Source organism: Carassius carassius, chromosome 17, assembly GCF_963082965.1.
Source record: "Carassius carassius chromosome 17, fCarCar2.1, whole genome shotgun sequence".
NCBI lineage: Eukaryota > Metazoa > Chordata > Actinopteri > Cypriniformes > Cyprinidae > Carassius > Carassius carassius.
Genome location: NC_081771.1, coordinates 16,399,993 through 16,411,190, shown reverse-complemented (window position 1 = coordinate 16,411,190; position 11,198 = coordinate 16,399,993). Strand labels below are relative to the sequence as shown.

The 11,198-nt window shown below is 36.7% G+C and overlaps 1 long non-coding RNA gene across 1 annotated transcript; it reads right to left on the bottom strand.

Moving 5' to 3' along the window:
- Positions 1-406: 406 nt before the first annotated feature.
- Positions 407-855, bottom strand: LOC132160541 (uncharacterized). The gene is made up of 3 exons (XR_009438037.1): positions 705-855; positions 572-634; positions 407-490 (listed from the first exon to the last, which is right to left on the bottom strand). It is a non-coding gene; the product is annotated as an uncharacterized LOC132160541 (long non-coding RNA).
- Positions 856-11,198: the final 10,343 nt, after the last annotated feature.

Sequence of the window (11,198 nt, the reverse complement as noted above, 5' to 3'; positions counted from 1 at the left end):
TTTTGCTTAATATGGTCTAAACCATGTGCAGCTTTTAAAATTTTCCACTGGCCCCTCAACTTTCTCCTTAGTTGAACAAACACACAGAAGTCAAAGTATTTAATGTGATTTGTCTTTATTCAGAGTGAATCTGCCTGTTAGGGGTGAAAACACACAAATAAATTTTGTGGAAAGTGATCAAAAAGGTAACTTTGTTTCTTTTCCTTTTTTAAAAATGGTAGTTTTAATTGCATTTTTCTGTAGCTGTTGAATTTCCAGCTCCAACTTCCTCATCTTCAGTTTTTTATACTGAATGTCGATATCAATCGCTTCCATTTGTTTAAGGAGGTAGCGCTTATACACTCCTTTTATGTTTTCTGGGTTCTATAGCAACATAGATTTAAGTTATTTCATTGAATAGCCTACTCTTGTCACATTGTTTTCATTTCTTAATACTCACTTTGTCACATGTGGTCCCAGACTGAGAGGGCTCTAGAACAGTGTCAGCATCCTAAAAACACATTTTGATCATTTTATCACACAAGTACACTTTTTAATATTCAATACAGTATCACATGGAACCTGTGACTACCTCAGGCCTCCTTGAACATACAGACACAGTCTCCTCATCCTCCTCAACTGATGGGCCTTCTTCCTGTGACCACTGATTAAACTCAGTTAAACTCATTAGCTAACATGACTGATTTAAAAGGTCTCATACTCACAGCCAACATGATGTCTGGTGGATCCATAAAGCATACAGAATCTTGATAGAAATTTTTTTTTTTTACCAAAATGCACCACTACAGTAGCACAAGTACCTCTACGTGACATTACTGCTATGGTGTACTTAGGCTTACAATGCCTAAGGAAGGAGGAAATCAGTTAGTCAGGAAGGAATAATGATAATAAAACACAAACGCCTTTTATATACTCACTCCTTATACTACGTGATATCATTTTAGATGATGTCCCCCCCTCTATTCCCTCAAGGACGGGCCTCCCTTTATTAATTTCCAAAGCCAGCTCCTCTGCAGGAGTAAAGCTGGCTGGTGGTGGCCCTTGTGCGTATTAAGTGTCTGGTCCACATGAAACGGACTTTGTGAATAGGAAATCAGTACACAGCATCAATGTACAGGTACGGTCCCACTGAAGGCTGACTTTCAGAAGCTTCAAAAGCATCATCAAGAAATGTGATGGAGCTTTTATCTGAAGTCATTGACAGTGCTCTTATTACAGGGGCCTACAATCCTCTGATCAACCTGGAGAAAAGAGCCGTGCTCACAGACATACTGGTGGTTTTGAAAAAATAATAAATTAATGCATGTACTTGTAAACTCTGTGTAAATGTTTTAAAGGTAGTGGTGCTCATGGAGAGCAGGCACACGATTGTTTGGAGCAGACACAGCAGCAGTCAGATTGTCCTGCACGTGTTCTTCTGCTCTCGCTTCAAGGTTGTGTGGTTCAGAGAGCCGACATCATGGTCTTCCTCATTCTGTTGCTCAACGACATCCCCATTGAGAAGTATGGCACAGCACACAGAATTGGCACAGCTGTGTTGAGATAATAGTAAGATGTGGGGTTCACCATCTGTAAATACCTGATTGTTAGAACAGTAAGTTTGAATGAAGCTTTGTTTCATGTGTTCTTGACTTGTACATGTATGCATTTATTGTGATGCTAACATTTATACATTCTTTTAATCATTTAAACATGTTTCTTGTTGTCAGTAAATAAAATATAAATATTTTATCTATTTGTGTATTAATTGCTTGACTGAAAACTGATGCTTTCACGTCAAATGCATTGGTGTATATTCATGTATAGCTATGTCACGACAGAAAATACATTTTGCTTCTTTTACTAAAATGTAAAAAAAAAAAATTATATAATTATTGGTTGGCGTTTATCATTATTATTGCATGTAAGTGTTGGGGTGGGCAAAGGATGCAATTCATTATGGGGTAATCTCCATTTTTGAGTAGTAATACTTACACTTTTAGAGTATAAAATCATCAGTCTTCTCCAAAGGTGAGATCATCGAGCAGCTAGCGGTTCGATGTGTGCAGACATTGCAGAGTCGCTGAGAGAAACTGGACTGGACTGTGGAGTTAGTGATGCTGTGAAGTGGTAGTGCACCTGTACCTCTTTTTTATTATTGTTGCCAAACTTATAACATAAAAGATCAGGGTAAGACGGTTGTATTTAACAATAACAATCATAACGCCATAAAAAAGTAAATAAAAATTTAACGTATTCATCATATGAGATCCTATACAAGAAAAAAAAATCACATAAAATAATTGAAAAAATATTCTAGAGATAATGATTTTGGGTTTTCTAATTCTATAAAAAAAAAAATCACATTAGTGGAGTTAAAAATATAAAAACTTAAATTAACAGTATTGGCTATACTACAATCTTCATTATCAAAATACTTACAAATACATTCATTAAACCTGTCACTCATATCTTTTACGTTTTTACGCTCGTTTTAACTTTGTAGATTACATCATCAACGTAGCAGATGATGATATCCAAATCGCATTAATGCTTCATACACAAATAAGCATTCAGGCTGTAGAGTATGTATTCTTTTATCGCTCGTTAAATTAGTTTGTTTTGAAATTGAGTGCCTGTTTGCAGACAGACCCTTCTCTAGGCTACAGGAGCATTGAGCAGCATAGAGCGCCCTCTCGCGGCTGTAGACAGTCATGTTCTCTCTTGGTTCATTTCTCTTGTTTCATTTCAAATTAATTTTGATTAATAAGTCGCAGGACCAGCCAAACTATGAAAAAAGTGTGACTTATAGTCCGGAAAATACGGTAGTCTTTATCACGATAATCCATGTCCAAGAGTCAATTTCCTCGGATGAGAAGATTTTTATTCGTTCCTTATTTGACACGATGCACAGACCTCATCGAGCTTTTATTTTGCTTTGAGCTTTTAACATTTATATTTAATATTTAGATTTAACATTTATATTTAGATTTAGATTTAACATTTAGATTTTACATTTAGATTTAGATTTAACTTTTATATTTAACATTTAGATTTATATTTAACATTTATATTTAACATTTATATTTATATTTAACATTTATATTTATATTTAACATTTATATTTATATTTAACATTTAGATTTTATATTTATATTTAGGTTTAACATTTAATATTTATATTTCACTATTTAAAATATATCTTAAGTTGACAAATATTGTTGTAAATGTGCTAAAAAGTGACCATCAAAAAATTCATACCGTTTTTTTTAAACATTGTTTGAAGCTAAATGTGACAAAATGTTGCTGCTATTTTCAGCGTGAGCCACTTTACAAACGGCGCCCCATAGATTTGTCGTACCTGTGAGAAAGAAACCCAATCAATTTGCCTCTATCTATCTATCTATCTATCTATCTATCTATCTATCTATCTATCTATCTATCTATCTATCTATCTATTTCTTCCATCATATGAAGCTAACAGAAGAATGCATTCTAAGTGAAGAATTATAATTCTATAGGCCTACAGCAGATTAAATTCTTCTTCATTCACACAAGTGAAAACAGGCATTTTACACTTGAGATGAAAGATCCATGCAGCACATATTTGTATTCTGTAAACTATGCTAAGTTAGCAAAGTTACAAAATGCAAGGAGGGAATTAAATAACTTTTTCTTTTATTCAGTAACTTGTTTGTAAGAAAACACAAATTAAGCTTTGCTTGAATGAGAACCTGTTCAAAGTGAAATTGTTTTAGCATGTTCTAGTAAAGGAAAGCAACTGGATCGTTCATGCAGTGCATAGGGTGTTAAAAACAATGCTAGGCGGCAGATATGCTTTGAATCCAAATAAGCAGTGTCATAAATAAGGCTGCTCCGATCACGATCGGCCGATCGTTAATGCGCATCTCGTCAGTAAAGCATTAAATTCTCTAATCAGCGGTAAATTCCCTCAGGTGCGTGATTTCACATAGAGCAGCTGTTACTACACAGAGCCGTTGTTAAAGAAGATGCGCAAATAAACGCTGAAAATGAAGTGGATTTGCGCATCCTCTCAGTTAACAATGGCTCCGTGTAGTAACAGCTGCTCTGTGTGAAATCACGCACCTGAGGGAATTTACCGCTGATTAAAGAACCGGATTTACTGAGGAGATGCGCATAGCGATCGGCCGATCATGATCGGAGCAGCCCTATAAAGGACCATGGAAAAAGGAGAATGGAAGGTGACAAGCAAGTAAATATAATAATAAATGCAAGGCTATGACCCCCACAGACCAATACTAAAAAATTCTGCTCTTATGCCTATGAATTGTAAATCCAGATGCTTGCCATTAGGTTCATTCACATAAAAAATGTCATGCAAAAGTGGTCAATAGTGAGTGTTTCGTGCATTGAGAAATTAAACAATATAATTTATTTTAAAAATGGGGCTGATGGTTGCTTGAGGTTTTGTGCCATCAGCTTGCAACAATGTATTATATTTGTTAATTACACTGCACATTTCTTTCTTGGTAAGCTAGAGCCATATCAGCTTAGACCCACATAGATTGTTTGTCACCTGTTAACCTATGACATCAAAAAAAAGTTGGGGGGGGGGTATGACATCAAATATACACATTGCTAACCCACAAAAAAAATCTGGGTTTTGCACCCCAGATACAAAAGTCAAGCCACTAGATTTTAAGGTCAAGAGTCTAGTCCCATGATCCTTCAGAAATCTGATTTTTGATAAAATGCTGATTTGGTGCTCAAAAAATGAAGACTACAGCTGAAAGCAACTGCTTAACATATTTTTGAGAACGTTGATATTTTGCAGTAATATTATATTATATTATATTATATTATAATATTATATATTATATTTTTTAAATCCTGTTCGCCCCTAACATGTATGTATATCATTTAAGATGGGAGATTGTGTGTTTGAGTGCCATATGTATTGCCTTGCAGGGTTTTGTGTCTTCTCGTAGGTCAAGCCTAAGCGGAAAGGTAAATCGTGTCCTCTAGACAGCCGCTTTAAGTTTTTGTTGTGATATGAAAAGAGACTCCCTATTGCCCTTGAGTGGAATTTGATTGGCAAAGTGGCCAAGGGTGGCGAAAAGTTGAGAAACTTTCAAGGCACCCATGACCCCACATGACCCGTCTAACACCAGCGCAACATAGCATGCCTGCAGCGAGTAATACTATACAAACAGTCAATCATGAGTCTGACGTGACACATAGCCTGTAGCGTCCCAATCTCCAACAAACACTTACTTGAGTCACCTCTGAGGTTCTAGAGAAGAGACTATACGTTTCTTCAAAGAAGTGAATATGGTAAAAAAAATATATATATATGGGCAGATGGCAACACTGTGATTTTCACAGAAAATGAAGACAATTGTTTTGTAGTTTTATGAAATGTATGTCTTATCAAATGTATTTAATGGTTAAATATGCAAATTCTGATTATGTGCTAATTTGAATGAAGCCCCAGAACAGAAATTCGAACTGAGGACAAAGCCAGATTTGAAATCGTTGTTTGTTGACATGTTAGAATGTGTTTTTAGACCTCTTTTTATCACTTTGTAAATCATACAAAATTTTAAAATGAATCTGGTGATTAATTACAGGAATAAAATGTGCAAGTTTGTTGCATGTAAGTTCTACTGAAGTGTGAAATTCTGGCTCTGTGCATGAGAGAGAGAGAAAAAAGAGAGATAAAAAAATATCCAAAATGATCAGTCCATGACAAACACAATGGATTTGCCTGTAGTGTCTTGCCTTATGTTAAGTTCTGTATTTTTCCAGAAAACAGCAGAGCAACCACGAATTTCTGTATGGAAGCCAGTTTCCATGTAAGATTTAAGTCACAGTGCTAAGTGTTTTAAGATGCAGTGTCTGTAGTGGCCCTCAGGTCAGACTAGTGCCACTCCGTCTCAGTGTCTCTGAGCATTGCTTGTTTGTTCAGTAAACATGAGGCACCTGTTTGTGGAATTCGGGTTGCCAACCAGTCCAGTGGCATTTATTATGCATAATGACCCCAGCCACCTTTTCCTTTTCACTTTCTATTCTTTCCATCTGTCAGCTATACAGCTGTGTGTTAGCTTGTACCGGGGCAGGCGATGTAGATAGGGATACTTTGTTTTTATTTATCTCGTCCACAAACCCACCCCCGTTTTCGCCTCAGCTGTCAGTGTTGTGTCTGGAGTGTGGTATCAAGCGTAGTGGGGAATGGGACACTTGGAAAAGATTCAACTTCGCTAGCCCTCTCAGCTATGCAGAATGTAGAGGGGAGAGAGGAGCACGCCCTGGATTCAGATCATGGAAAACAATAGCTATGACAAAAATGTCAGGACGCCATTGCTGAGTTGCTGGTTTGGCGTCATCACTCCAAAAGACCAGCCCCTGTCATTTTGTTTACAACCATGAATAATTTTTATTAATCTCTGGATATAAAAAAAAAAAAAAAAAATTGTTTGCATTCTGCTTTTTTTTTTTAAATAGTTTTTTCTATTGTTGACTTATATAGGCTAACCTTTTGACAAAGATCGTAGACTGACCCAAGTTAGTTAATATTCTATAAAGATCTACAGTACACATTAAAGATTTATGGAAATGTATTATTTACTCACCCTTATAGTTTTAAACTTGTATAACTGTCTGTCGTCTGTGGAACACAAAAGGTGATTATTATTTATTTATTTTTTTGGTGGTTTTATTTGATTTTAGTTTAAAATGTATTTCTTTTATTTTTAAGTGAAGTGAAAGTGGAGAACTGGAACTGTCAAAAGTCCAAAGTGCCATAAAACACTCTAAAACTATCTTTAAATTGCTCCTCATTACTTGTGTGCTCTATTTCTAACTATTTCATGGCTTCTGAAGCCGTGCAATGGTTTTATGTGAGAAACCAGAAGTAGCGATTTTCTGATGTATGAGAGAGGGTGGAAAAATCAGCTTGATATTTTCAGAAAATCAAATGATCCAGTTAAAAATAACAGAATCCGACTCATGTTTTTAAAGTTCACCTCACTAACTCAGTGATTTGGTCACAGCAGTTAATAGCCCAATGAAGAGGGAGATTTTCAGTGAATCATGACTAAAATTTAAGTTTGCTCATCACACATGTATATGGCTTCAGCGGGAATATAGCGCAAGTTGTGCAAAGGGCTTTATGCTTTTTGCATCAGTTTCCCATTTATTATTGCATTATAAAGATTGATCAGAAGATCATTTAAAATGTCTCTTTTTGCGTTCCACAAAATAACTAAACTTAAAAGTCCACCGGTTCAATTGTTTTGGTTCGGACCAAATAAAATTGTTCTTGGTGTTGTTTGCTTTTACACCAAACTTTTTGCAAGTGAACCAGAAACTGTAAACTAAATCACACGTGTGTGTAATGTCATCCATTCATTGGCTCATCCATTCAACCATACCAGAGTTCATTTGGAAGCGGACTGAGATCACCTCTTCAGCTGGGTCTCGGTACAGTTGATCCACACCAAAGGGGGAAGTGTACTTAAGTTTGATTCAGTCGAACCAAACAAGACAGGTGTGAATAAATTAAGCTGAGAACCAGTCCTTTAATAACTTCAAAATAAAACTGAATTATTTATCATCAATAAATTAAAAAAGGCATTTTTCTCTCAGATAAGCTTCAATCAATTACATCATTAAAAAGTGATGAAATAATAACCGTAACATTTAAAAAAAAATGTTTATTCACTTTTTTGTTTATTCACAACTGCACTGAAAAAATGGTGTAGAGTTTAATTTAAAGCAAAAAAAATTGCAAAGAAATGGTAACCCATTGAACTAAAAATTAAATTTTGAAATAGTATTTACTGATAAAACACACTTGAGTAATCTGTTTTATTTACAACTTCACGGAAATCATGTTGTAATCAATACCCATGAGGGGAAGACCCATTCCATGAATGATGGCCACTTGCGCAATTTGTTATCTTAGCAAGAGGAGGAAAAGAGGAAAGAAATACAACACACCATGATATGATAAAGATCTTTGATCAAGAAAGGCATTAGTCACTGCGTTTACAAGAAGGTGACAAACGAGGCTTTTCTTCTGTGATTTTTCTCATGAACATACCCACATATTGTTGTCCCCTTTCGTTCCCCCAAGCCATTTTCTTTGTTTCAACTTTTCTTGGGGCAGGGAAAGTTATTAATTGAGATAACTTGTTTCTTTCAGCACTAAACAAGCAAAAGCAAAACCCCTATATGCTTATCTCAGATTTTTGAATGAGTAAATCAAAGATTTGTTATCGTTTATCCATTGCTTATTGCATTTAAATTCCACGTAATTTCCAAACTGTCATTTCTTGGTAGGTAAATACAGTCTTACAAAGCGCAAACCCTAGTGATATTTGTACTCTATCAAAACTGTTGCTAGGTCACGCAGCTACTGAGACTGCAGGGGGCCAGCGTGAGGCCTGCTGACAGGCACTTTAAAAGAGCAGATCAGTAAGAGAAAGAGCAGACGCTGTTCTGGGGCCCACCCTAAGCCCTGAAGGTGCGTTAGTGCACACTCCATCCCTCTTGTGACTCCCAGCAATCTCAATCTTTATGCCCCCCAGTGTAACCGAAGCCCCAGAAATGCACCCGCAAAAAACCCCTACGTGCCTCACTGGTTTGAGCGTTTAGGATACCACAGCTAACAAGCGGCTGCAGTGCAAACGCATTCCACCACAATCTCAAACATTTTTGCTGAATTTCTGTTTGGTAAATATAGTGTAAGAATTGTAGAATTGAAAACATGAGATTTAATTACATCTGGTTATGCATTGCACCTGCATGTTTGTTTGACGTTGATGTAATTCGTCATCTGTTTTTATCCCACTTGAAGTCAGCATGCCACATATTTCAATGTCATATATGGGATTGTTTGCCAACAGGGGGCAATGCATGCCTTTATGCAATGTAATGCAATTCAGTGTTGTCATATACAATTAATGTTGTGGTGCAACCATTGTCAATGAATAAAAAAATATATAAATAATATATATATATATATATATATATATATATATATATATATATATATATATATATATATATATATATATATATTGTGTGTGTGTATGGGTGTGTATGTGTGTGTGTGTGTATATATATATATGTATGTATGTATGTGTGTGTATATATATATATATATATATGTTATATAGTTATGTTATATAGTTATGTCCCTCATGTAAGGGTCTAGGGTAAGGGGGTAACAGAGAAAAGTAAACATAAATTTGGTTAGGGAGAGTGAGTACCAATACCCTATCCAGCACAACAGACACGTTAAGATCCAAAATCAATTTCCAAAATGACAAAGTAAAATAGGAAGCAAAATAGACTTCAGGAAGGGGTTAGGCCAAAACAACAAACAAAAGGACCCTCTCACTAGCTGCGTAAAATGGTCTAAATTGACAAAACAAGAGAAAATTAACAACAGAAATGTACGCTAACTCCCTAAGATAAAAATTAGAGAAAAAGATTCATAGAAACAAAATAGCACCAACCTCCCTACGGCTTCCAACACAGAGAAACACTTAGCAAAGCAATGCTAAGGCTACAATAAGCCATAACTTGAGTAAGTTTTACACGGTATCAATCTCTGACAAAACTATAAGAGAAACACAAGGCAGACGAGAGGTATAGCACTTTGGATGTCAAGATTCAATGGCTACGTTTACATGCAACCAAATAATCCCTTTGTAATCGGATTTACGGCTTAGTCGGACTGAAACCCTTCATGCAAACACCTTAATCGATCTGATTGAGCTCGATTGGGAATGAAATTTTGATCCGGAAATTTTTTTTTTTGCTTTTGAGCTTGCAGCCTCTGCACAGTAACAAGCAGCAGGTGCAAGTTATCACCTTCCTCTCCTCCGCACGTGGTCAAGAGACCGAGAACAAGATGGAAACGGCACACAGCAGATTTGAAAAAACCAACAATATTATATAAATAAACACGGAACGTAGCAAGCACCCCCACCTATAAGTTTTCAAGCATCAACCAATTTCTTGAAAATAAGAGGTCTATACAAACTAAATACTAACTTTTCTTTCAATCTACAGCACAAAATTCTCTCAAAAGGGCATCTGCTACAGTATTTTCTGAACCGTTACAGTACTGGATAGTTTTATTATGGGGTATAAGAAATTTCAAGATAGCTTTTACCTTTGCTTCCACAGGCTTTTTTTGACCCTGACCTCTTTTTTACCTAAATGGGTAACCACTGCTTTGGCAAACTCACTTTTTCAGGTTAAGAGTTAGTGAAGCGTTGTAAGACTTTTTCTATGATTATAGACATGTCATGATTATAATTCAGCATGATTATTGCACAGGTGTGCCTTAGGTTACCCATAATAAAAGGCCACTCTAAAATGTGCAGTTTTACTGTATTGTGTGGGTCTGAAAACCAGTCAGTATCTGGTTTGACCTCCATTTGCCTCATACAGCGCAACACATCTCTTTCGCATAGAGTTGATCAGGTTGTTGATTGTGGCCTGTGGAGTGTTGGTCCACTCTTCTTCAGTGGCTGTGCAAAGTTGCTGGATAGTGGCAGGAACTGGAACACGCTGTCGTATATGCCAATCCAGATCCAGAGATCAATGTGCTCAACTAGTATGTTTTCAGCTTCCAGGAATTGTGCCCATATCCTTGCAACATGGGGCCATGTGTTATCATGCTGCAACATGAGGTGATGGTCGTGGATAAATGGCACAACAATGGGCCTCAGGATCTCGTCCCAGTGTCTCTGTGCATTCAAAATGCCATCAATAAAATGCAACTGTGTTCGTTGTCTATAACATATGCCTGCCCATACCATAACCCCACCACCACCATGGGCCACTCGATCCACAACATTGACATCAGCAAACTGCTCACCCACACGACGCCATACACGCTGTCTGCTATCTGGCCTGTACAATGAAAACCAGGTTTCATCCGTGAAGAGAACACCTCTCCAAAGTGCCAGACACCATCGAATGTGAGCATTTGCCCACTCAAGTCGGTTACGATGACAAACTACAGTCAGGGCGAGACCCCAATGAGGACTACGAGCATGCAGATGACTTATGATAGAGAAATTAACATTCAATTAACGGGCAACAGTTGTGGTGGACATTCCTGCAGTCAGCATGCCAATTGCACGCTCCGTAAAAACTTGCAACATCTGTGGCATTGTGCTGTGTGATAAAACTGCACATTTTAAAGTGGCCTTTTA